The sequence below is a fragment of the Neovison vison genome, chromosome 7 (genome assembly GCF_020171115.1).
Source record: "Neovison vison isolate M4711 chromosome 7, ASM_NN_V1, whole genome shotgun sequence".
Classification (NCBI taxonomy): domain Eukaryota; kingdom Metazoa; phylum Chordata; class Mammalia; order Carnivora; family Mustelidae; genus Neogale; species Neogale vison.
In genome coordinates this window covers 64,344,838-64,361,377 of record NC_058097.1, presented here as the reverse complement: position 1 = coordinate 64,361,377, position 16,540 = coordinate 64,344,838, and positions in this window count along the sequence as shown.

The window sequence follows — 16,540 nt, the reverse complement described above, 5'->3', positions numbered from 1 at the left end:
CACGATCCTTTGCTCTTTTGGAGTGCTTTCAACCAGTCTCCAAGTTAATGCTGGTCCCCAGATGCAGGGCACTCTCCCTCGTATTGGGGTATTACTTTCCCACCGGTTGCCACTGGTGGCTCCCTCCCCCTTTTGTTTATCTTTCGATATCAGTCCGCCGTTCCCATTCCGCTTTACCTGCTCACTGGCGTCTTCTGCCCCTGTAGAGATCCAGACGTGTATAATTCTGATCTCAGGCTGATTTCATGGGTGATCGGAGTTCTTTGGTAGGTAATCAGCTCACTTTGGGGTACTGGCTGAAAATACGCCTCTTCCTACTACCCCGCCATCTTTTCCCCTTCTCCAGATGGATGGTTCTTTGATAGGAATTGCATTAAATGTGGAGATCGCTTTAGGTAGCATAGACATTTTCACAAAATTTATTCTTCCAATCTAGGAGCATGGAACATTTTTCCATTTCTTTGTGTCTTCCTCAATTTCTTTTATGAGTACGTTAGTTTTCTGAGTATAGATTCTTTGCCTCATTGGTTAGATTTATTCCTAGGTATCTTATGGTTTGGGGTGTAATTGTAAATAAGATTGACTCCTTAATTTATTTCTTCTGTCTTGTTGTTGGTGTAGAGAAATGCAAGTGATTTCTGTGCATTGATTTTATATCCTCACAGTTTACTGAATTTCTGTACAAGTTCTAGCAGTTTTGGAGTGGAGTCTTTTGGGTTTTCCAAATATAATATCATATCATCTGCAAAGAGTGATAGTTTGAATTCTTCTTTGCTGATTTGGATACCTTTAATTTCCTTTTGTTGTCTGATTGCTGAGGCTAGGACTTCTAGTACTATGTTGAATAGCAGTGGTGATAATGGACATCCCTGCTGTGTTCCTGACCTTAGAGGAAAAGTTTTCAATTTTTCTCCATTGAGAATGATATTTGCAGTGGGTTTTTCATAAATGGCTTTAATTTATGTGCCCTCTATCCCTACACTTTGAAGAGTTTTGATCAGGAAGGGATGCTGTATTTTGTCAAATGCTTTTTTCAGCATCTATTGAGAGTATTATATGGTTCTTGTTCTTTCTTTTATTGATGTGTTGTATCACATTGATTGATTTGCAGATGTTGAACCAACCTTGAATCCCTTGAATAAATCTCACTTGGTCATGGTGAATAATCTTTTTAATGTACTGTTGAATCCTATTGGCTAGTATTTTGGTGAGAATTTTCGCATCTGTGTTCATCAAGGATATTGGTCTGTAGATTTCTTTTTTGATGGGATCCTTGTCTGGTTTAGGGATCAAGGCGATGCTGGCCTCATAAAATGAGTTTGGAAGTTTTCCTTCCATTTCTATTTTTTGGAACAGTTTCAGGAGAATAGTAATTAGTTCTTCTTTAAATGTTTTGTAGAATTCCCCCGGGAAGCCATCTGGCCCTGGACTTTTGTTTGCAGCTGCATTCTGAGGCCATCCTGGACACACAGCCAGATACAAAAGACTGTGCTACCACCTACGAGTCAACAGATTGACAGTTCCTGACAAGCTGCCGTCCAGGTCTATGTATTGGGCCTGCGATCACCTCGCCACTAAGCCTTACCCGAGTTTGTGTTTGCAGACATCCCTCCCAAAACCATGGCTCACATGCCCTCCACGTTGTGGTATCGGGAGCCACACCACAGGACTGTGCCTGCCAACCCCAAGGAAACTGTGCCTGTGTCTGTTGCGCAAACCCTCTAGATTAGGAGAAAACTGCAATGCCCTTAATGCAACCGCAATATTGGAGGCTTCTCTGGATGCAAGTGCACATTCTGAAATACCCTGATCACCTCCATCATGGCAGACACCCAAGTCCATGGCCTTAGTCAGAAGATTGTACCTGACATGCCCCTAGGACTTCATTTGAACCCTAGATTAGGTTTTCAGGTATCTGTCCTCAGAGACCTGTTCTGGAATACCAACTTATGATACAACATGTTGTCCCTGGGCCACACAAAAGAACATCTCCTGTCCCCAGAAGGAAGCCGTGCTCTTGGGCCTGTGTCAAACCCTCAGGGTAGATGAAACATGCATGGCCCCTTAGCAGCCAGAGCATTCTATAATCTCCCTGGACAAAAACCAGCATTGTGACCCATCTTCATGAGTCTCCATGTCAACTCAAGGCCTTGATATTTCGCCTCAGAGCCACTATAACAAACCTGCCGTGTTTCTCAGCTGCAATGTTCAGTCGGGGTGTGCTTTCCAGGCATTCATGCGGTAGAGCTCTGCTACATAAACTTTTCACATGGGGAAACTGGCACAAACATACCAGACTCCCCTGTCTGGTAGAAGGAACCTTGCAGTTTAGAGCATCTCACAAGTCCCAGCGTGGGAAATCCTCAATGGCCTCTTGATGCCACCCTTTGATTTGTTGGTCATCATAGACACAAACTCCAGTGTGAGCAAACATCTGAGATCTGCCATTACTCAGGTGCTGGATATTCAAATAAGCTGCTGCACACTGGAACTGCCTTTCGCTTGGCACTGAATTTAACTGTAGCTTGGGTTTACAATTCCATCCTCACCATAGTGGTCTGCAAGCCCTCTTGATAGGGAATTCTGGAAACAAAACCCAGCTTCCTGCCTTCTCCATGGAAAGAAGAAGGGCTTTGTGAGTCTTCCCCGGAACTCCACATGAGGATAATTCTACTTGGCCTTCAAGGGAACCCCATTTTATAGACTTTGCTGGCCACTAGTGCTGTGTCTTACAGAGCATGAGCTCCGACTGTGTGTCAGCACCCAGAGGGCAGGGACCATATCCAGCATGTGAGACCGGCCATGGCCCCGGGCCATCATTTCTACCCATCCTTAGTATTCAAGCATCTGTCCGCAGACATCCTCTGGAATCCCTAGCAATGGGGGAACCTGAAGCATAATAGATAACCCCCTCTTTCCCATGTCAGGAATGTTGGCTGTTTGGATGTGTGTCCAACCTTCAGAATTGGAGCCAGCTACATGGCCAATGAGACCACGCCCACTCCTGAGGGCCTCCCTGGGAACAAACAGGCATTGTGACCCTCAGCCTGAGTATGCTTTCAAACAAGCCTTCTCAGTCGCACAACCAGGATCCCACATAGCAGGCCTGGTATGCCCCTAGGCCCAAACCCTAATCATCGATGGGATTTTCCAGGCACACAGGCCCAGAGCCCGTTCTGGAAGCTCTGTTTTGGGGCACCCCTAACATGGAAAACCGCACTCTTCCCTTCCTAGAGAAAGCCACCAAACTATTGGGACCCATCAGGATCCTTAGAGAGGAGAAATCTCCCATGGACCTATGAGACCACACCTGCATTCCGAGGCCATCCTGGAAATTCAATCCAGATACAAAAGGCTGTGCTGCCGCCTTCAAGTATCCTGCTTTACATTTCCTGATGTGCTGCCCTCCAGGTCTATGCATTCGGCCTGTGATCACCTCGCCACTAACTCCTAAACTGAGTTTGTGTTTGTAGACTTCTCTCCCAAAACCACGGCATATATGTCCTCCAGTATGGGGTCTCTGGAGCCACACCACAGGATTGTGCCTGCCCTCCGCAAGGTAACGTTGCCCATCACAGTTGCCCAAACCCTCCAGATTAGGAGAAACCTGCAAAGCCACTTAGCCCACCCCAATATTAGAGGCTGCTCTGTATGCAAATGCTCAGTCTGAAACGCTTTGATCACCTCCATCCAGGAAGACAGCCTCGTCAATGGTCCTGAGTCAGAAGATTGAACCTGACATGCCCCTAGGACTTCACTGGAACCATAGATTAGGATTTCAGGCATCTGTCCTCAGAGGCTTGTTCTAGAATACCAACTTATGATACAACATGTCGTCCCTGAGCCCCACACGGAACATCTCCTTTCCCCAGAAGGAAGCCGTGCTCCCGTACCTGTGTCAAACCCTCAGGGTAGATGAAACATGCATGGCCCCTTAGCAACCAGAGCATTCTATAATCTCCCTGGACAAAAACCAGCATTGTGACCCATCTTCATGAGTCTCCATGTCAACTCAAGGCCTTGATATTTCGCCCCAGAGCCACCAGAATGAACCTGCCATATTCCTTAGCTGCAATGGTCAGTCGGGGTGTGCTTTCCAGGAATCCATGCAGGAGTGCTCTGCTACACAAACTTTTCACATGGGGAAACCAGAGCAAACATACCAGACTCCCCTGTCCGGTAGAAGGAACCTTGCAGTTTGGAGCATCTCACAAACCCCAGCGTGGGAAATCCTCAATGGCCTCTTGACGCCACCCCTCAATTTGTTGGTCATCATAGACACAAACTCCAGTGTGAGCAAACATCTGACATTCAAGTGCTGGATATCTGGATTCAGCCACTCCACATTGGAACTGCCTTTCCACTTGACACTAAATTGAACCATAGCTTATGTTTACAATTCCATTGTCACCCTACTGGTCCCTAAGCCCTCTTGAGAGGAAATTCTGGAGCCACAATGCAGCACTCTGCCTTCCCCATAGAAAGAAGTGCCTGGTGAGTCTGCCCAGAAACCCCATAAGAGGATCAATCTTCTCGGCCCTCTAGGAAACCCCGATTTATAGGATTCCCTGGCCAATAATACTGTGTCTTAAAAACCCTGATCCCCGACATAGTGTAGCCACCTAGAGAGAGGGCCCCATATCCAGAATGTGAGACCGGCCATGGCCAAATTCCATCACCTCTACATATCCTTGGTATTCAGACATCTGTAACCAGACCTTTGCTGAAATTCCTGCCAATGAGGGAAGCTGAAGTCACAATAGAGAACTGCTTCTTTCCAATGTATGACTGGTTGTTAGGATGGGTGTCCAACCCTCAAAGTGGGAGCCAGCAGCATGGCCAATGAGACCACACCCACACCTTAGGGCCTCCCTGGGAACAAACAGGCACTCTGACGCTCAGCCTGCACATGCTTTTAATGAAGCCCTCTCAGTTGCACCGCCAGGATCCCACACTGCAAACCTGTTACGGCCCTAGGCCCAAATCCTAACCCTTGCTGGGATTTTCCAGATGCCGAGACCCAGAGCCCGTCTCTGGAATCCCTGTTTTGGGGCACAGCTAAGATGGAAAACAACACTCTTCCCTTCCCCTAAAAAGCCACCAAATTAAGGGGAGCCACCAGGATCCTTAGAGAGGAAAAGTCTCCCATGGCCCATGAGTCCACACCTGCATTCTGAGGCTCTCCTGGACACACAATCCATATAGAAAAGCCTGTGATACCACCTTCGAGTCACCCTAATTACAGTTCCTGACAAGCTTCCATCCAGGTCTATGCATTGGCCCTGCAATCACCTCGCCACTAAACCTAACCCGAATTTGTGTTTGTAGACATCTCTCCCAAAACCATGGGTCGCATGCACTCCAGGATGGGGTCTCTGGTGCCACACAACAGGAATGTGCCTGCCATCACCAAGGAAACTGTATTCATCACAGTTGCCAAACCCTCCAGATTAGGAGAAACCTCCAAGGCCCCTGAGCTGACCCCAATATTGGCGACTGCTCTGGATGCAAAAGCACAGTCTGAAACACCCTGAACACCTCAACTCAAGGTCTTAGTACTTCACCCCTGGACCACCGGAAAGAACCTGCCATGTTCCTCAGCTGCAATGCTCAATGGAGGTGTGCTTTCCAGGCATCCATGACGGAGAGCTCTGCTACTCAAAGTTCCACATAGGGGACCCTGGAGCAAACAAACTAGACTCCACCTGTCCAGTGGTTGGAAACCTTGCTGTTTGGAGCATCTCACAAGCCTCAGAGTGGGAAATCCTCAATGGCCTCTGAAGCCACCCCTCCATTTGTCAGTCATCATAGACACAAACTCAGGTGTGAGCATACATCTGACACCCGCCCTTACACAGGTGCTAGATATCTCGAATAGGCTGCTGCACATTGAAACTGCCTCCTGCTTGGCACTGAATTGAACCACAGCTTGTGTTTACAATTCCATCCACACCCTACTGGTCCCCAAGCCCTCTTGATAGGGAATTTTGGAGCCATAACACAGCATTTTGCCTTTCCCATAGGAATAAGAAGTGCCTGGTGAGGGGCACCTGGGTGGCTCAGTGGGTTAAGCCTCTGCCTTTGGCTCGGGTCATGATCTCGGGGTCCTGGGATCGAGCCCCACATTGGGCTCTCTGCTCAGCGAGAAGCCTGCTTCCTCCTCTCTCTCTCTCTCCCTGCCTCTCTGCCTATTTGTGATCTCTCTCTGTCAAATAAAATCTTTAAAAAAAAAAAAAAGAAGTGCCTGGTGAGTCTGCCCAGAACCCACACATGAGGATCAATCTGCTTGCCCTTGAGGGAACCCGGATTTATAGGCTGCACTGGCCACTAGTACTGTGTCTGACAAAGCCTGAGCCCCAACCTAATGTCAGCCACCCAGAAAGGGGGCCCCATATCCAACATGTGAGACCTGCCATGGACCAAGTCCATCATCTCTACCCATCCTTGGTATTCAGGCACATGTTCCCAGACCTTTGATGGAATCACTGAAAATGGGGGAACCTGAAGCACAATAGAGAACATCTCTTTCCCCTTGGCAGGAAAGCTGGCTGTTGGGATGGGTGTTCAACCCTCAAAGTGGGAGCCAGCTGCATGGCCAATGAGACCACTCCCACTCCTGAGGGCGGCCGTGGGCACAAACAGGCATTGTGACTCTCAGCCTGAGCATGTTTTAAAAGAAACACTTTCAGGTGCACGTCCAGGATCCCACATTGCAGGCCTTGTATACCCCTAGGCCCAAATCATAACCCTTGCTGGGATTTCCAGGTGCTGAGACCCAGAGCCCTTCTATGGAATTCCTATTTTGGGGCACCCCTAAGATGGAAAACAGCACTCTTGCCTTCCCAGAAAAAGCCAACAAACTATGGGGATCTGTCAGGATTCTAAGAGAGGAAATGTCTCCATGGACCCATGAGACCACATCTGCAATCCGAGCCCATCCTGGACACACAATCCAGATATAAAAGCCTGTGCTAATGCATTCAGTCACCCTAATTACAGTTCCTAACCAGCTGCCATCCAGGTCTATCCATTGGGCCTGGACTACCTCGCCACTAACCCTACTCGAATTTGTGTTGGCAGAATTCTCTCCCAAAACCATGTCCCACTTGCCCTCCAGGATGGGTCTCTGGATCCACACCACAGGACTGTGCCTGCCATCCCCAAGGAAACTGTGACTGTCACATTTGCCCAAACCTTCCAGATTAGGAGAAACCTGCAAGACCACTGAGCCCACCCCAATATTGGCAACTGATCTGGATGCAAATGCACATTCTGAAACACACTGATCACCTACATCCAGGCAGACAGCCACGCCAATGGTCCTGAGTCAGAAGATTGAACCTGACATGTCCCTAGGACCTCATTGGAACCCTAGATTGGATTCTCAGAGGCTTCTTCTGGATTACCAACTTATGATACAACATGTGGTCCCTGAGCCACACACCAGAACAACTCCTGTCCGCAGAAGGAAACCATGTTCTTCAAACTGTGCCAAACCCTCAGGGTAGGAGAATCCTGCATGGCCCTTTAGCCACCAGCACATTCTAAGATCTCCCTGGTAACAAACCAGCATTGTGGCCCATCTGAAGAGATTCCATGTCAACTCAAGACCTTGGTCCGTCTCCTCAGCGCCACCAAACAAACCTGCCATGTTCCTCAGCTGCAATGCTCAATGGAGGTGTGCTTTCCAGGCATTCATGATGGAGATCTCTGCTACTCAACGTTCTACATAGGGGACCCTGGAGCAAACAAACTAGATTCCACCTGTCCAGTAGAAGGAAACCTTGCTGGTTGCAGCATCTCACAAGCCTCAGCGTAGGAAATCATCCATATCCTCTTGATGGCACCCCTCCATTTGAGGGTCAGCATAGACACAAACACCAGTGTGAACAAATATCTGACATCTGCGCTTACTCAGTTTCTGGATATCTCCAATAAGCTGCTGCACATTGGAACTGCCTTCCGCTTGTCACTGTATTGAACCATAGATTGGGTTTACAAATCCATCCTCACCCAACTGGTTCCCAAGTCCTCTTGATAGGGAAATCTGGAGCCACAATGCAGCATTCTACCATCCCCATAAAAATAAGAAGTGCCTGGTGAGTCTTCACAGAAAGTCTACATGAGAATCAGTCTGCTCGGTCCTCGAGGGAACCCCGATTTACAGGCTGCCCTGGCCACTAGGGCTGTGTCTGGCAGAGCCTGAACCCAGACCTAGTGTTGGCCACACTGAGATTGGAGCCCATATCTAGCAAGTCAGACTGGCCATGGTCCAAGACTTTCATCTCTACCCATCCTTGATATTCAGGCACCTGTCCCCAGACATTTGCTGGAATCCCTGTCAATGGGAGAACCTGAAGCACAATAGAGAACTCATCCTTTCCCATGGCAGGAACCTGGCTTTTGGGATGGGTCCCCAGCCCTTAAAGTGGGAGCCAGCACATGGCCAATGAGACCAAACCCACTCCTGAGGTCCTCCCTGAGAATAAAGAGACATTGTGACCCTCATCCTGAGCATGCTTTCAAAGAAGCCCTCTCAGTTGCACCACCAGGATCCAGCACTGCAGGCCTGGTACGCCCCTGGGCCCAAATCCTAAACCTTGGTGGGATTTTCCAGGCGCCCAGACCCAGAGCCCATCTCTGGAATCCCTATTTTAGGGCACCCTTTAGATGTAAAACAGCACTCTTCCCTTCCCTGAAAAAGCCACCAAATTACGGGGAGCCTTCAGGATCCTTAGAGAAGAAAAATCTCCCATGGACAGAGGAGGCCACACCTGAATTCTGAGCCCATCGTGGACACAATCCAGATAGAAAAGCCTGTGCTATTGTCTTTCATTGACCCTAACTATAGTTCCTGACGAGCTGCCCTCCAGGTCTACACATTGGGCCTGTGATCACCTCACCACTAATCCTAACCCAAATTTGTGTTTGCAGATTTCTCTTTCAAAACCATGGCTTACATGCCCTCCAGGATGGGGTCTCTGGATCCACACCACAGGACTGTTCCTGCCATCACCAAGGAAACTGTGCCCGTAAAAGTTGCCCATACATTCCAGATTAGGAGAAACCTGCAAATCCCTTGAGTCCACCACAATATTGGCAGCCACTCTGGATGCAAATGTGCAATCCAAAACACACTGATTACCACATCCAGGCAGATAGCCAAGTCAATGGTTCTGAGTCAGAAGATTGAACCTGACATGCCCCTAGGACCTCATTAGAACCCTATTTAGGTTTTCAGGTTCACAGAGGCCTGTTCTGGAATACCAACTTATGATACAACATGTGGTCCCTGAGCCACACAACAGAAAATCTCCTGTCCACAGAAGGAAACCATGCACTTCGACCTGTGTCAGACCCTTAGAGTAGGAGAATCCTGCAGGGCACTTTAGCCACCAGCACATGCTAAGATCTCCCTGGTAACAAACCAGAATTGTGGCCCATCTTCAAGAGATTCCATGTCAACTCAAGGCTTTGGTCCTTCGCCCCAGAGGCATGAGAATGAACCTGCCGTGTTCCTCAGCTGCAATGCTCAATGGAGGTGTGCTTTATAGGCATCCATGAGGGATAGCTCTGTTGCACAAACTTTTCATATGTGGGACCCTGGAGCAAACAAACCAGACTCCACTTGTCCAGTGGTAGGAAACCTTGCTTTTTGGAGTATCTCACAAGCTTCAGCGGGGAAATCCTCAATGGACTCTTGACGCCACCCCTCCATTTGTCAGTCATCATAGACAGAAAATCCAGTGTGAGCAAATATCTGACATTCGCCCTTACCCAGGTGATGAATATTTGAATCAGCCGCTGCACCCTGGAACTGCCTTTTGCTTGGCACTTAATTGAAACCTAGCTTGTGTTTACAATTCCATCCTAACCGTACTTGTCCTCAAGCCCTCTTGATAAGGAATTCTGGAGCCACAACGCAGTATTCTGCCTTCCCCATAGAAAGAAGAAGAGCCTGGTGAGTCTGCCCAGTACTCCACATGAGGATCAATCTGCTCAGCCCTTGAGGGAACCCTGATTTATAGGCTGCCCTGGCCACTAGTCCTGTGTCTGACTGAGCCTGAGCCCCAACCTCGTATCATCCACCCAGAGGGCAGGTTCCATATCCAGCATGGACCAGCACCTTCATCTCTACCCATCCTTGGTATTCAGGCATCTGTCCCAGACATTTTCTAGAATCTCTATCAATAGGGGTACCTGAAGCATAAGAGAAAACTCCTCCATCCACATGGCAGGATTCCTGGAAGTTGGGATGGGTGTCCAACCCACAGAGTTGGAACCACCTTCATGGCCATGGAGACCACGCCCACTCCTGAGGGCTGCCCAGGGCACAAGCAGGCATTGTGACCCTCAGCCAGAGCATGCTTTCAAACAAGCCCTCTCAGTTGCACCACCAGGGTCATGCATTGCCGGCCTGGCATACCTCTGCTGAAATCCTAATCCATGGTGGGATTTTCCAGGTGCCCAGACCCAGAACCCGTCTCTGGAATCCCTATTTTGGGACACCACTAAGATGGAAAACAGCACTCTTCCCTTCCTCAAGATAGCCACCAAACTATGGGGAACAGCCAGGATCCTTAGAGAGGAAAAATCTCCCATGGACCTATGAGACCACACCTGCATTCCGAGGTCATCCTGGACACACACCCCAGATACAAAAGCCTGTGTTATCGCCTTCGAGTCACCTGATTTACCATTCTTGATGAACTGCCCTCCAGGTATATGCATTGGGCCTGTAATCACCTCACCACTAACCCTAACCAGAGTTTGTTTGCAGACTTCTCTCCCAAAACCATGGCTCACATGCCCTCCAGGATGGGGTTTCTGGAACCACACCACAGGACTGTGCCTGCTATCCCCAAGGAAACTGTGCCTGTCACAGTTGTCCAAACCTTCCAGATTAGGAGAAACCTGCAAGGACCCTAAGCCCACCCCAGTATTGGAGGCTGCTGTGGACGCAAATGCACAGTCTAAAACACCCTGATCACCTCATCCAGGCAGACACTCTTATCAATGGTCCTGAGTCAGAAGATTGAACTTGACATGCCCCTAGGACCTCATTGGAACCCTAGATTAGGTTTTCAGGCATCTCTCCCCAGTGCCCTGTTCTGGAATACCAATTTAGGATACAACATGTTGTCTCTGAGCCAAACAACAGAACATCTCCTGTCCCCAGAATAAAACCATGCCCTTTGACCTATGTCAAACCCTCAGGGTAGGAGAATCTTGCATGGCACCTTAGTCACCAGCATATTCTAAAATCTTCCTGGCAACAAACCAGCATTTTCACCCATCTTCATGAGACTCCATGTCAAACTATAGCCTTATTCCTTCACCCCAGAGCCAGCAGAACAAACTGCCATGTTCATCACCTGCAATGCACCTGCAATGGTCAATGGAAGTGTGCTTTCCAGGCATCCATGTGGGAGTGCTCTACTACCCAAATGTTCCATATGGGGGGCCCTGCAGCAAACAAACCAGACTTCCCCTGTCCTCTAGAAGGAAACCTTGTATTTAGGACTATCTCACAAGCCCCAGCGTGGGAAATCCTTCATGGCCTCTTGACGCCACCCCTCCATTTGTCAGACATCATAGACACAAACTCCAACATGAGCAAACATCTGACATCCGTCTTACTCAGGTGGTGGATATTTGAATCAGCTGCTGCACCCTGGAACTTCCTTTTGATTGGGACTGAATTTAACCATAGCTTGTGTTTACAATTCCATCCTCAACCTACCTTGTGGTCCACAAGCCCACTTCATAGGGAATTCTGGAGCCACAACGCAGCATTCTGCCTTCCCCATAGAATGAAGGCCCTGGTGAGTCTACACAGAAACACATGAGAATCAATCTATTCGGCCCTCGCAGAACCCTGATTTATAGGCTGGCCTGGACACTAGTGCTGTGTCTGCCAGAGCCTGAGACCCGACCTCATGTCACCCACCCAGAGGGCGGGTCACATATCCAGCATGTGAGACAGGCCATGGCCCAGGTCCGTAATCTCTACCCATCCTTGATATTCAGGCATCGGTCTGCAGACCTTTGCTGGAATCCCAGCCAATGGAGGAACCTGAAGCACAACAGAGAACTCGTCCTTCCCCATGGCAGGAAACCTGGCTGTTGGGATTGTTGTCCAACCCTCAGAATAGGAGCCAGCTGCACTTGACACACCCTAATTACCTATATCCTGGAAAACCCCCATGTCAATGGTTCTGAGACAGAAGAATGAAACTGACATGCCGCCAGGACCTCATAGGAACCCTAGATTAGGTTTTCAGGCATCTCTCCTCAGAGGCCTGTTCTGGAATACCAACTTACGATACAACATATAGACCCTGAGCTACACAACAGAACATCTCCTGTCCCCAGAAGGAGACCGTGCTCTTCGACCTGTGTCAATCCCACAGGAAAGGACAATCCTGCATGGCCCCTGAACCACCAACAGATTCTAAGATTTCCCTAACTGCCCACCAGAAAGAAGAAGTGTCCTATAGGTCTTTGCAGACACCCCACATGAGGATCCACATGCACGACCCTCAACATCACCCCAATATCATAGGCCGCACTGTGCACTAATGTTCTTTCTGACAAGGTCTGATCCCCAACCTCCTGTCAGCCACCCAGATAGCAGGCCCCATATCCTGCAGGTGGGTCCTGCCTTGGCCCGAGGCCATCAGCTCCAACCATCCTGGGTATTCAGGTATCTGTCCCAGACAAAGCTCAAAATCCTGCCAATGGGGGACCCTGAAGCACAAAAGAGTACTCCTACTTCCCAATTACAGGAAAACTGAATGTTGAGATGACTGTCCAACCCTCAGAGTAGGAGCCAGGTTCATGGCCCACGAGACCATGCTGAATCATGATGGACAGCTGGGCACAAACAGGCATTGTGATCCTCAGCCTAAGACCCCTTTCCAACAAGCCTCCTTGGAACTGGACCAGGGCCCTAAAGAACAAGCCTGGAATGCCTCTAGGTCCAAATCCTAAGCCTTGGTGGGTTTACCCAGGCACCAGGACCCAGAACCCATCTCTGCAATCTCTGATTGGATGGGACTCATGACACGGAAAACCGCGCTCTCCCCTTCCCCCAGAAAGACACCAAAATCTTGGGTGCCGGGCAGAATTCCCAGAGAGGAAGAATCTCCCATGGACCCATGAGGCCACCTCTCCATTCCGTGGCCATCCTACACAGAGAATCCAGACAAAAATTCCTATGCTCCTGCCTTCCAGCTGCCTGAATATCCAATCCCAAGGAGCAGACCTCAGGGTCTCCAGATCAGGAATGCCATTACCTAGCCCCTAACTCTTACCCGAGTTACTATCTGAAGACTTTGGTCCCAAAGACCTGACCCACATGCACTCTACATTGGGACCTCCAGAACCACACCCATCACTGGGCCTGCTCTCCGTAGCAAAGTCTGCTGTCTCAGTTGCATAAACCCTGCAGATTAGGAGAAACCTTCAAGGACCCTGAGCCCACCCCAATTTCATAGGTCGTTCTGAAAAAAATGCACAGCCTGACAAAGACTCAGCACCCTCTTCCAGGAAGACACGCTGGTCAATAGTCCTGAGTCCAAAGATTGAAACTGTCATGCCCCTAGGACCTCATCGGAACCCTAGCATAGGTTTTCAGGACTCTGTCCCCAGAGGCCTATTCTGGAAAACCAACATATGGTCCAACATGTAGTCTGTGAGCTATACAAGAGAACCCCACCTGCCCTGAGAAGGAAACCTGGTTCCTGGGAACTGGGTCTAACCCTCAGGTAGGAGAATTCTGCATAGCCCCTGGGCCACCACCATATTGTAAGGTCTCTCTGGACACGAAGCAGCATTGTGACTCGTTAGATTGAGAACTACCGTCAACGCAGATCTCCTGGTACTTGGAAGAGAGCCAGCGGATCAAGACTTCCCTTTTCCTTGGTTGCAATGGTAATGCGAGGAAAGCTTCCCAGGCCTCTATTAAGAGAGATCTGCTATCGAATCTTTCCATATGGGTGACCCTGGAGCCCTCGAAGTGGACTTCCCCTGTCCCTCAGTACGACACCTTGTGTTTGGAGCAGCTCACAAGCTCCAGCTTGGGAAAACCTCCAAGGCTTTTTGAGGCCACCACATCATTCATTGGCCATGATGGATACAAACTCCAGCATGAGCAGACATCAGACCCTCGCCCATACTCAGGTGTTGGAGATCTCGAAACAACTGCTGCACAATGGAAGGGCCATGTGCTCGGCAATGAGCTTATCCGTGGCTTGAGTTTTCAGACTTCCGTCCTCACACTCTTCACCTACAAGCCCTCTATATTGGGAATTCTGGAGCCACAATGCAGTCTTCTGTCAGCCCACCAGAATGAAGAAGTTCCCTACGGGTCTGCACAGAAACCCCACATGGGGATCAACCTGCATGGCCCACAACAGCACCCCAATATCATAGGCCACCCTCTGCACGAATGCTCTGTCTACAGCAGCCCCTTCCCCTACCTCCTGTCAGCCACCCAGATAGTGGGCCCCATATCCAGCAGGTGGGTCCTGCCTTGGCCCGAGGACGTCATTATGAACCAACTTGGGTATTCAGGTACGTGTCCCAGAACTTAGCTCAAATTCCTGTCCATAGGGCCCCTGAAGCACAAAAGAGTACTCCTCCTTCCCAATGACAGGAAAACTGAATGTTGAGATGGTTGTCCAACCCTCAGAGTGGGAGACAAGTGCATGGCCCATGAGACACACCCACACAGGATGGGAAGCTGGTCACAAACAGGCATTGGGACCCTTAGCCTGAGAACCTCTTCAAACACACCCACTCGGGTACTGGAACAGGAGCCCACAGAGTGGGCCTCTCATGCCCCTGGGCCCAAATCCTAAGCCTTAGTTGGGTTATCCAGTCAACTGGAGCCAGAACCCATCTCTGGAATCCCTGTTTGATGGGACCCCTGTTGTGGAAAACAGCGTTTTCCTCTTCCCCAGAAAGAAATCAAAATCTTGGGTGTCGGGCAGAATCCCCAGAGAGAAAGTATATTCCATGGACCCATGAGGCAGCCCCTCCATTCCGTGGCCATTATAGACATACAATCCACACAGAAAAGTCTGTGCTTCTGCCTCCCAGATGCCTGAAATTCCAATCCCTTGGAGCTGCCCTCAGGGTCTGCAGATCGGGCCTGCCATCACCTGGCTCCTATCTCTTACCCAATTGTGTGTCTGAAGACTTTGGTCCCAAATCCCTGACCCACATGCCCTCCAGGATGGGGCCGCCAGAACCACAGCACATCACTGGGCCTGCTCCCCGGGGAAATTCTGCCCATCTCAGTTGTGTAAGCCTTCCACATAGGAGAAAACTGCAAGACCCCTGAGCCCACCCCATTATCATAGGCCGCTCTGGAAAAAATGCACAGTCTGACAGAGCCTCAGCACCTACCTCCAGGAAGACATGCAGGTCAATGTCCCTGATCTGAAGATTGAGCCTGCCATGCCCCAGGGCCTCATTGGAACCCTAGCTAAGGTTTTCTGGCCTCTGTCCCCAGAGGCCTGTTCTGGAAAACCAACATATGGTCCAACATGTGGTGTGTGAGCCATACAAGAGAACCCCACCTGTCCCGAGAAGGAAACCTGGGAACTGGGTCTAAACTTCAGGTAGGAGAATCCTCCTGGCCCCAGGGCGAAAGGCACATTCTAGGTTCTCCGTGGACACCAAGCAGCATTGGGACCCATTAAACTGAGAACTTCCGTCAACACAGATCACTTGGAAGTTGGAATCAGAGCCAGCGAATCAAGCCTGCCCTGTTCCTCGGCTGCAATGGCAACCCAAGGGGGGCTTCCCAGGCCTCCATTCAAAGAGCTGTGCTATCGAAACTAAATGGACTACCCCTGTCCCGCAGTAGGACACCTTGATGTTTGGAGCAGCTCAGAAGCTCCAGCTTGGGAAAACCTCCAAGGCTTCTCGAGGCAACCCCACCATTTGTTGGCCATCATGGATATGAACTCCAGCATGAGTAGATGTTTGACCCTCACACCTAATCAGGTGCTGGAGATCTCGAAACAACCGCAGTACATTGGAACGGCCATGTGCCCTGCACTGAGCTTAACTGTAGCTTGTGTTTTCAGACTTCTGTATCCACAATTCTTGCCTGCAAGCCCTCCATATTGGGAATTCTGGAGCCACAACGCAGCCTTCTGCCTGCCCACCAGAAAGAAGAAGTGCCCTATGGGTCTGCGCTGAAACCCCACATGAGGATCCAGCTGCACGGCTCTCAACAGCACCCCATTATCATAGGCCGACCTCAGCACGAACGCTCTGTCTGATACAGCTCAAGCCCCGATCTCCTGTCAGTCACCCAGATAGCGGGCCCCATATACTGCAGGCAGGTCCTGCCTTGGCCCGAGGCCGTCATCTCGAAGCAACCTGGGTATTCAGGTACCTGTCCAAGAACTTAGAACAAATTCCTGCCCATGGGGGAACCTGAAGCACAAAAGAGTACTCCTCCTTCCCCATGGCAGGAAAACTGAATGTTGAGATGGCTGTCCAACCCTCAGAGTGGGAGCCA